General features: G+C 50.8%; 1 pseudogene; it reads right to left on the bottom strand.

Moving 5' to 3' along the window:
• LOC147001389 (uncharacterized) lies at positions 1 to 6578 on the bottom strand (annotated as a pseudogene).
• Positions 6579 to 11546: the final 4968 nt, after the last annotated feature.

Raw genomic sequence — 11546 nt, forward strand, 5'->3', positions numbered from 1 at the left:
TCACATTTCCAGGTCTCCCAAGTCCGCGGTGGCCTGTGCTCTCCTCTGGTCTGGCGCTGGGTGTCTATTTCTCATCCCACTCACGGCCCCTTCTCCTCCAGAGGCCCCTTCACACTCCGAGCTTTCTCTAACGCGCTCTCGAAGCGTGCATCTGGCCTGGGTGAAGGACCTTAATGAGCCTTTGCTGTGTGCTGGCACCAGATGACACTGAAAACCTGGAAGGAAGCCCTGCCCTTAATGTCCCCAGAGCCCTGGGGTGCAGAACCTGGTAGCCACATGTTGCAAAGTGACAGGCATCTAATATTAACCTCTGGCCTCCACAGGCATGCGCACACAAGGGCACCCACCTATGCCCACATGTGCACACACACATACACATGCACACATGTGCACACACACATACACATGCACACATGTGCACACACACATACACATGCACACATGTGCACACACACATACACATGCACACATGTGCACACACACATACACATGCACACATGTGCACACACACATACACATGCACACATGTGCACACACACATACACATGCACGCATATGCACACACACATACACATGCACACATGTGCACACACACATACACATGCACACATGTGCACACACACATACACATGCACACATGTGCACACACACAAGGGCACCCACCTATGCCCACATGCGCACACACACATACACATGCACACATATCCTACACCAATGTGAGTCCCTGTCCCCTGTAACCTCACAGTGGGTGTTGTGTGTGGGTCAGACTTTGATCATAGTGATAGAATCTTGTTCACACACTTGGCTTAAGTATCACTCACACACCGATCTCCCTAAGAGACTTCTCTTTCGTTTCTGGTTGCCCGGAGCCTGGCATGCAAAGGGGGTTAAAGTTTGATTAAAAGTATCAGCTATCCGAACTTAGAAACTCCCTTCTTGTCATCCCTACAGCCTGCCACTCCAAGGGTGGCTGTCTTTATTGGGTCTCCTCCCCTTTCTCCTTTCCTTAGTGTTGCTTTAGCTCTCTCCCTCAGCCCATTCCTGGGCAGGCTCAGGCCACCACAGAGTTGTAACTACAGCCCTTCAGTTGCCAGGACTACCCTGCAGCCCGCACCTTTGCATCCCTGCATAACTAAGCCCCTGCTGGGCTGCAGCAGCAGCGGTGCAGGCTGAAGCAGTCCCTCCTTGTGGAGGGACGGAGAGAAGGAAGCTCAGGAAATTCTCCAGAAGGGTCTAAGAGCTTACAAGAAAGTTACAAACAACACAGGGAACTTGAAATGTCCCTTGTATGAGTCACCTGACCCAGACTGAAGCGGGCGGGCTTTGTCATGATGCAGCTGTCTGAGGCGCCTGTGCTCCTGAAGAGTAACCCCAACAATCACTGTCTCCATGAACAAGACTCAAATATGGGGGCAATAATTTCTGGTCCATTGTTGGTGCCCTATGCAGGGTAAGTAAACACGGGCTCACACCTCCCAGGGAAAAGCTGCCCAACGTGCCCACTGCCTCCTGTTTGCTTGAGAAGCCTTTACCCTTCCCAGTCTGTCTTCCATAAACCCGAGAGTCCATCAAGAACAGGAATTTTTGTCTGTCTGACCGGCTGGTTGCTGTTCTTTGTCACCTACACATGAACACTGAACGATGACTGCCCCAGCATCTCCCTTCCCTCGGCACACTACTCCTTCCGGCCTTCTCTCTCCTCAGTCTTCTAGCTTTGAGCTCCCAGAAGGTTCTCTGCCCTGCTTTACATCAACCAACCAACTTGTCACAGTCTGTCTCCACACCGTCAGCCAAACAACGTTCCTCAGGTGTCCATCACATTCTGTCAGCCCTCCTAAAGACCCTCTCCACATTCAGTGCTCAGATGCTGACTGGGCAGTGTGTGAGGCTCACAAGGAGGATGGCACCAGCTGGCACAAGTACAGGAGGTGCCCAGGTCCTATCCAGAGTGACGAGGCCACAGAAGCATAACAGTGAGCATGGCGTGCTGCCGTCTAGCCACTGTTTTTTTTTTTTTTAACTCTGTGAGATGTTCCCAGTACATCCAGAGAAAGTTCCCAGAGGTCCTGAGCGCTCACCTCTTTATTCCTTTCTAAAACTTATTTTTACTACTGTTTGGGGTATGTTTATGTGTGTATGTGTGTAGGTGTGTCTGTGAGTATCTGTGAGTATTTGTGTGTGCACATGTGCATACACTCACACGTAAAGACCTGAAGTCAATGGACTTCATGTTGGCTGTCTCCTTCAATCTCTCTACACTCCACTCACTGAGCATTCAATGACATTCACAGCCAGCTTCCACAGCCTGCTAGCCAGCTTGTCCCCGGCAACTCCCTGTTTCTGCCTCCCGAGTGCTAGGATTACCGTTCCCACCACACCTGCCTGGTTTAATATGAGTCCTGGGGATTCAAACTCTGTCTTCACACTTTCAGGGCAAGGACGATGAGCCATCTCCTCAGCCCCCTTTACACTCACTGCAGTCTCTTGTTAATGTGGACCTCGGGACGCTGGCCATAGCTAGCCACGAGCAAGATAGCGAACTAGAAAGTAGAGATAACATATTCTGTTTGTATTCTATTTATTTTAAAGCACCTGAGACATATGATACAGGGTTTCTAGTAATAACGTCCCCAGAAAGTATATTCACTGGAGAGAGCCTATCATGTGTAAATCATATCCATCAAAAGATTAATAACTGGAATATGTAATGAATTCCGCAGGAACAATCAATGAGCAAGGCGTGCTGCCATCTGGACGCTGTTTCTTTTTTAACTCTGTGAGACGTTCTTGTTACATCCAGAGAAAGTCCCCAGAGGCCCTGAGCGCCGCATGCTTCTTTATTCCTTCCTAAAACTTACTATGTATATGTCTGTGTGTGCACACACGTGCTCATGTGTGTGTGTGTGTGTGTGTGTGTGTGCGTGCACACATATAGGAAAAAAACCTGTAGGAAAAAAAATCAATAGAAAAGGTTGAAGATCACGTAGAAAAACTGTGGGACCGTGAAAGGCAGCCTGTTTTCTGGGCTGAGCTAGGTTTAAACCCCAGAGACCCGGCAGGTTAATCTGCAAGGGATGAAAGGTCCTTTTGCCATGCTCCCGGACATGGATTCCTGATATGAGGCCCCAGCTCCATAATTCTGTGGCCAGCTGTCTGGACTCCACCCCCACAGTTAAGTGGCAATAGCCAGGTATGCTCCTCCCCACAGTTACCTGGCAACAGCAAGGTAGCCCAGCCCACTATAAGAGGGGCTGGTTGGCCCCTCCTCTCTCTTAAACTCCTGTTCTCTTATTCACCTCTTACTCTCCTCCCCTCCCTTCTCCTCTCTCTCCACGTGGCCATGGCCAGCCTCTACTTCTTGACTCCCTCTCCCTCTCCCTCTCCCTCTCCCTCTCCCTCTCCCTCTCCCTCTCCCTCTCCCTCTCCCTCTCCCTCTCCCTCTCCCTCTCCCTCCCCCTCTCTTTTCTACAATAAAGCTCTAAAACCATGGACTGCCTCCTTTCATTTAGACTCACCATGCTGGAACAATGGAATAGGCCTTCCCCTAAAGAGCTGTGTCTAATCTCCTGCAGGAAGGCCTCCCAGCGTTTCCAGCCACCAGACAAGACCAAGGACTCTCACCCGTGCAAGAACCACCCAGTGCCTTCCCCCCAACCCCCCTTTTCCCTTTTGGCCCAGGGCCACTGCCACCTCAGGGCCCCCACCCCTTTTCAGCTCTTCCACGATGTCCAGCGACGTCCTGAGATACCCAAGAATTAGAACCTGTCGTCCCTGGACTCTGTGAAGCTCAGGGGCCCCAGACTGCTCACTTTTCATTTCAAGGACTGGGGTTCCGTGGCTTCCCACATCCAGATGCCCACCCGGCAGTATGGAGAGCTCGAGGGCATCTGCCCACCCAGTCTCTCCAAGCTCGCTTTGGTGGGATGTGGGTCTCTCCCACACCCTTTATTTCCCCACAGCCAGAGCCCGACAAAAAACTGGCAAACAACTCAATGCTTCACACAAGAAGATATGTAAGAAGCTGATAAGCATGACTTCATTAGGCATCAGTGAAATGCAAATTTCATGCATCACATGGTCTCAGTGTATGCTCACCTGAGCTGGGATGAAAGATTTGGTGTCAAATGCTGGCAAGGGTGTGGGGTGATTGGAACTCCACTGTCTGTGAGCAAGGAGTGTGTGTGTGTGTGTGTGTGTGTGTGTATGTATGGTATATGTATGTGCATGTCTGTGTATCTGTGTGTATGTCTGTCTGTATGTGTGTGTATATCTGTGTCTATGTGTATGTCTGTAGGTGAATGTATATGTCTGTGTGCGTCTGTCTATCTGTGTCTGTGTGCCTGTGTACATTTTAAGAAACTGGCTCCAAGCCGGGTGTGGTGGCGCACGCCTTTAATCCCAGTACTTGGGAGGCAGAGGCAGGCAAATTTCTGAGTTCGAGGCCAGCCTGGTCTACAGAGTGAGTTCCAGGACAGCCAGGACTACACAGAGAAACCCTGTCTCGAAAAACAAAAACAAAAAAACAAACAAAAAAATTAAAGAAAGAAAAAAAGAAAAAAAAAGAAAAGAAAAAGAAAAAAGAAACAGAAACAGAAACAGAAAAAGGAAAGGAAAAGGAAAAAGAAAAAAAGAAACTGGCTCCATCTCCTTAAGATGAGCAGGAGAAGGAAGCCAGGAATTTCTGATATGAGTATATAGCACTCACCAAAATCACAAACAAGAATGTTCAAAATGGCTTGGTTCATAAGAGCTGCAAGCTGAAAGCAGAATGGGGGTCCATCAGTGACAGAATGGCAGCATGCATTGCCACATGCCCACAGGATGGAGGACTGTGCAAAACTGTGAACCGGCAAAAGAGGCCAGGACAAAGGTGAGCAGAGCGGTCTCCATGCTTCCACTTATGTGAACTTCAAAAGCAGGAGGAGCTGGGGAGGAGTCATCAGTAAATTGCTTGCTGCAACAACAATGTGGTGTGTGGTGGTATAGGGTGATTATCCTGGCACAAAGGAGGCAGGGACAGAAAGATCTGTGGGACTCCAGGACCAGTCAACCTAGCCTAATCAGTAAGATATCCCTAAGAGGGATATCCGGGGTGTTCTCTGACCTTTACACACACACACACACACACACACACACTCTCACACTCACACACACACACACACACACACACAGAGGCATGCACACACACACTCACACTCACACACACAGAGACATGCACACACACACTCACACACACAGAGAGGCATGCACACACACACTCACACACACACAGGCATGCACACACACACACACACACTCACACACTTCCCACACACACACATAACAAGAAGAAACATTTCTTAAACTTAGGGGCTTTTTTTTTTAAAGTACATTACTAAAAGAAACATTAAGAAAATGAAAGTGTGAGACACTTAAGTGCCTTGTTGGCAGAATGCCTTAGGCAGACATTTGGGGAGCTTGGCTCCCTGGGATCGAATCCAAGTTCTCTGGCCCCTGCCTCACGCTAATGAAGAAAGCTCAGCTAGGTTGATCCTGTGTTGGGGAGGGGTGTGCTATACAGATGCGCTTAGCTGTGAACTTGGGGTGATTCTCTCTCCTTCAGCCTTAGTATTGGGATTGTAGATGTGTCCTGACACCCAGCTAAGAGCCTTGAGACCTGTGTGTTTACAGAACAAAAGAACGAGCAGGTCTTCAAGTGATGCAAATCCATGCAGGTTTTTACCTTTTTTTTTTTTTTCTCAGAGGGGCATATGGTTTCTCCTGCATGCTCATGAGTCCATTTGACATGTAGCCCTGCATTAGGGCCCTAACCTCTGTCTATGGAGAACTGGTAGACCACGAGACGTGTTGCGGGTGCATGGTTATCATGATGACATCAGCTTCAAAGGTTAGGGATGCCCCAGCCATCCTAGTTCCTCTTCCAACCCTATATGGATAGGTCACCCAGAGCACTGCCGGCAACTTCTACTTAACCTCGCGGTGGCCAGCAGCTTCCCCATGAGCCAGGTGCTCCGTCTCAAGCTTTCCAGAAGGGAGGGAGTAACTGGGACACACGTAATTTCATATGTGGCCGAGCCCCTGATTCTCTTTGAACTTTGGTAAGTCGAGTCAGACCCTCTTAACAAGAAAAGCCTGTGGGCTCAGTAGATAAGGTACATGCCACAGTCTGAGGACCTGAGTTTGGTCCCCAGGACCTACATGGTGGAAGGAGAGAACCTAGAGCCAGCTCACACAAGGTTGTCCTCCATACACATACTGCAGCCTGTGTGTGCATATGTGCACACATACATACAATATGAATGAATTACTGCACATAAAATTACATGTAAAAACTAGGTGTGTGTGGCAATGCATGCACCTTTAATTCCAGCACTCGAGGTGCAGGTGGACCTCTGTGTGTTCAAAGTCAGACTGGTTTACAAAACAAGCTCCTGGACAGCCAGGGCCACTGAGAAGCCCTGTCTCAAACACACACACACACACACACACACACACACACACACACACACACAGAGGAGAGAGAGAGAGAGAGAGAGAGAGAGAGAGAGAGAGAGAGAGAGAGAGAGAGATACCACCATAGGATAAAACCTCACTGCCCTTCAAGATGCAGCATGACATTCTTGAGTCCCATCATCCCTCTCCCCATGCCCCATGCTTTCTCCAAATATACAGGCGTCATCACTGTATATCTCTGCCTACAATGACCCTAGCCACAACTTTTTTTTTTTAAACTATGAAGTGCAACTCACAGGCTTGGCAACCATTGCACATGGCTGTGGTGCTGACCAAAGTAAGATGGGAGAGGCAGGAATCCTAGCCTCCCACACAGAGACAGACAGACAGAAACTCATTCTTAAGGTGAGGTGTATGCACATGGGCCAACGGTCTGTCGGAAACAGATGTGACTTGGAGTAGCGCAAGGGAAGGATTCCTGGAGGCTCCTGTCCAGCGGTGCTTTTGTGTGGTTGGTGCTGGGGATCAAACTCAGGGCCGTTCATGTGTTGGGCAAGCACTGGGGACAGGCAAAGCCTGGAGACACAAGGCTAATAGCCAAAAGGCAGGCAGCACATTTGGAGGCCTTGTCCTCCCCATTTCTCTTAGGAGATCCCACCTACCTCACCTGCTACTTCACCCCTGAAATCCTGCTTCCCGCTGAAGTTCACCCATCAGCACCCACTGAACACCTACTGGGTGCCAGGTTCGGTGCTGATGCAGAAAACACCTCACATAGGCAGGCAGCAAAGCCTGTCTCCAGGATCTCCCATCTACCCAGTATGGTACCTCACTCATCCTTACAGCAACAGATAGGGGCCACGCCCCTTCCCTATGTCCACGCATTAATTCATGCGTTCATCTATTTAAAACAGTATATACTGAGTTCTCAACCTCTATCAGGAGCTGAATATATGATGACAGGGAGCCAGGAGAACAACCACCACCATCCCCGTGGGGGAGGGGTGGGTAAGCGCATAAACCATGGAGGCAGGCCGGGAAACAGTTCTATGGCAACACCTCAAATGGGGATTAGAGCAGAGCATGCCTTCTGGAAGGGACACAATGGGCAAAGAGCTCAGCGGGATGCAAACTAGAACTGGGCCATGCCCAGGCTCCCGAAGAACAGAAGGAAGGTGTCTGATGTCTGGAGAACTGGAACGTTCTATGAGGACCAACTGAGGAGCAGAATTAAAAAGGAGGGAGCCAGCAGCTAGAATGGGGAAAGCTGGTTGGTTTTTTGATTGGTTTTACAGTCGGATGTAAACCCACTGAAGGGCTACGTGGAAGTGAGCTGGTGTGTTCAGATTGCCTTCCTGTCTTGTTTTCATGATATTGTTGATGGGACTCAGACCCCTTGCACGCTCTGCCTATACCTCCAGCCACCTCTGTCTGATAGTCAGCAAGACTACGGGCTGAGCAAGAAACAGTGGAAAGCTCTAGTTCAGTCTGTGCAGAGACAACTTTCAGGTCAGGACTAACTCCCTGCTGGAGCCTTGGCTGCTCTCCACTGGCCCTGGGAGCAGCGCCTGCACACCCCAGCCTGGCACTTCTGAGTCATACCTGCATACCTTCCTCCCTTCTCTCCCCATTCTGACGTGCTCTGTGGGTTTCTACACCAAGGACCCAGGCAGCACCCAAGCAGTGTTGAGTGTGCACTTGAGGCCACATACCTAGGCCACCTGGCATGGCCTCAGCCCTGTTCCATTTCCCCAGAAGAGGTAGAGAGAGTCCATAGACAACTGGCTTAGGTGGGCAAGTCTCTTCTAGAGGCCATGGCAGGGGTATCAATGGCCAGGATTCCAGCAAGCCAGTGATTAGAAAGGCTGGAGCAGAGATAGCATGATGGGAAATGAACGCAGAAGAGTGGGGGTGGCGAACCATGGGAAAGTGGGGGCTTGAAGGAGCTTGCCACAGAGAAAGTGAGCTCAAGGGCAGGAGGCAACGCCAGGGTGGAAATCCGGGGCAGAACTATTGGCAGTGCCATCAAGGAGCAGAGTGGGAGTGTGGGAGAAGTGCTCTGCAGAGGTGAGAAGGTCAGACATGTGCAGGCCAGAATCATCAGATATGAGCCTAGAGTGTGCCAGGCAATGCGCTAAGAGCCCAAACCCCAGCCCCTGTCCTGAGTGGGAGTGGCTGGGATGTAGTGGAGGCCCTCACAGGACAAGGGTGGCTAAAGCATGGATGTCTGAACAGAACATGGACAACTAGAGTCTGTCTAGGAAAGCTGGAGATAGGCAGGCAAGGTGAACACCTCTAGTGCCAGCCCTTGGAAGCCTGGGACAGGAGGATTTTGAGTTTGAGTCCAGCCTGTATTACACAGTGAAACTCCATCCCAAAATAATTTTTAACTGAGGTCTAGCTAGTGGAAGAGTTCTTACCTGGTACATGCAAAGCCCTGGTTTCTGCCTCACCACTGCAAAATAAATACAAGCCAGGGGAGAGAAGGAGGATCGGTTTGGGGGCCGCAGAGGAGCAGACCTCCTACCTCCACACCCCGACCCTGAGGCAAACATTTGCTTTGGGGAAGAATTCTGGGAATCCTCCACAGGGTCAGTGGGTGGCATCCTGAGAAACACAAGGTCCCCAGAAAGACTGCAAAGGAATCCAGAAGGAGCCTCATGATGGAGAAGAGGTCAGGGACCCTGCTGGTAGAAAAAGATATGGAGGCCCCAAGTCAAAGATGTCCAGGGATGCCGTCATGGAGGATGGAGGTTCCCAAGGATGGTGAGAACTCACACACTTTTGATACAGATGAATCAGCTTTTCTAAATGTCATCTGAGCTCCAACCAGGGGACTCCCAGCATCCCTAGCAGCTGCTTGCGTTTTCCCTACCAGTTCAACTCCTTCAGGTATGTGCTGGCTTTTGATAATGGCTGTAAGCAAGGCCCACAGCTCTGCTCAGCCAAACCATTACACATGGCTGGGGGTTTCCTTAGAATACAGTGCCCTGGCCATGCTCAGACCGCAGCTCAGGGTTCTAAAAGTGTGTGTTCCTAAAAAAGCTGAAGGCAGCTGAACTGTCCTTAAGATCCACTCTCCTAAACCGGGCGGTGGTGGCGCACGCCTTTAATCCCAGCACTTGGGAGGCAGAGGCAGGCAGATTTCTGAGTTCAAAGCCAGCCTGGTCTACAGAGTGAGTCCCAGGACAGCCAGGGCTACACAGAGAAACCTTGTCTCGAACCCTCCTCCCCCAAAAGATCCACTCTCCTAGCCTGCAGAGACCTAAACTGAGGCCATCCTGTCAGACTACCCTGGATTGGCTAAGGTGGAGGAACAGCCAGGGCCCCAGTGGAGAGGAGAGGGCATGGAAGCCCAGAGTCATCTACATTGTCCACTCAGCTGTGAGGAGAGGAAACACGGACACCACATCTCACCAGAAGGTGCATAGCACTTGTGGATCAGTTTGGGTTTTTAATTACTGATTAATGTGTATGCATTCATGGTTTGTGTGTGTGTGTGTGTGTATGCATTTGTACATGTGTGCATGTAGAGGCCATAGGACTCCACCCTCATGTGTCATCTTCAGGAGCACTTGTCCACCTTCTTTGAAACTGGATCTCTTGTGCTGGCGCTCACTTATCTGACTAGACTGGCTGGCTAGGAAGGGATCTGTGTGTCTCTGCTCCCCAGAGTTAGGATTATAAACATGTTTCCCACCAGGCCAGACGTTTTACACGGGTTCTAAGGCTCAAACCTGGTTCCCCATGCTTGCTAGGTAAGCTCTTTACCAACTGAGCCATCTTCTTCGCCAGTCCCCAGGGATGAGCCTCAGGGCTGTCAAACATAGCAAAGAAAGGTAGGTGGCACTGAAAGATAAATGTAGGATGTCTTACAGCAGAGTCCATACCCTGGGCCCTGGGACCACACATGATCTCAGCAGCCAGGAAGAGTCAGGGATGTCTGCTCTGAGGCAGTGGATGTAGGCATGGGAGCAGGAGTCACTAAGAAGTACTGTCCTATTCGTCATGGGCAACTGGAGGCATGGGTTGACTATCATGGAGACTGGAGGTCCAGCCACATGCCCAGGAAGCTCCTACTCCTGGTTGGAGGAGGGAGCAAGAAGAGAGAAGCACTCCTGGGTAGATAGGTTTTTGCAAGGGTGCTAGTCAGCATCAGGAACTGTGGCCACCTCAGGCTCTAGGAAATGAAACTCCTTCAAGGTCTCCTTTGTTATTTGAGGCTGGCTGTCAGTAACTCCCCTACGAAAGAGCAGGCCGGGTGAAACTGGCTTGGGGGATGTGGCAGAGAAGAGAGCTTTCTGGTGACCCTGTGTGGGGGATTCCCAAGGAGGAGGCCAAGCACTCACAGGCCTTCTCCTTTAGCTCCACCTCTGATGCGAGAGTGAGGGACTTGGTGGGGAGTCAGCCTGGGTTTTGGTGGCAACACCACCAGGAAAGATCTGTGTGACCTACAGAGGTCACTTCCCTCTTTAGTGACGTTTCCTCATCCATCAAATGTCAAGTCGGTTGATCTTCCTGGTCCTCTCCAACCCTGACGTCACCAGAGTTCAGTCTCTCTGAACCCTCCTACCTCCAGACTGCAGGTAGGAGGAACACCTAGTCAGGCTGTTCTACAGACCCCACCTCCAAGTGACCTCTCCTTAGCTCCACCAGCCACCCCCAGCTCACTGACTGGCAGAGTGGGCGGCGGTACCACTGCTGAGTCTTGCTCCCTCGCACCCCGCCCCCTCCAGGCACCTCCTAGCCAGGGTATCTTTCTCAAGATTCCTCTCTCTGATTGGGAGCAGCAGTGGGAGGGAGAAAATGGGAAAGTACAAGCCACTACCCCTCCGACCAGTGCGGGGACCCATGGTAGACCGTCGTCGTCGTGTGGTCGTCGCCGTCACCGTCGCCGTCGTCGCCATCGTCGTCGTCATCGTCGTCGTCGTAGTCGTTGCATTTGAGCGTCCTCGGAGCTTGTTACAATAGTTACTAATCCTTGTGGGAATTTAATAGTCTGCTTCCTTGCCAGACTGGAAGTACCAATGAAGACTGGCACCAGGGCTGGTTCACTGCTGTGTCCCCAAGGCTTCCAACTGTGACTTGCAAAT

The sequence above is a fragment of the Mus caroli genome, unplaced genomic scaffold, assembly GCF_978045245.1.
Source record: "Mus caroli unplaced genomic scaffold, Mus_caroli_1 scaffold_13, whole genome shotgun sequence".
Classification (NCBI taxonomy): Eukaryota; Metazoa; Chordata; class Mammalia; order Rodentia; family Muridae; genus Mus; species Mus caroli.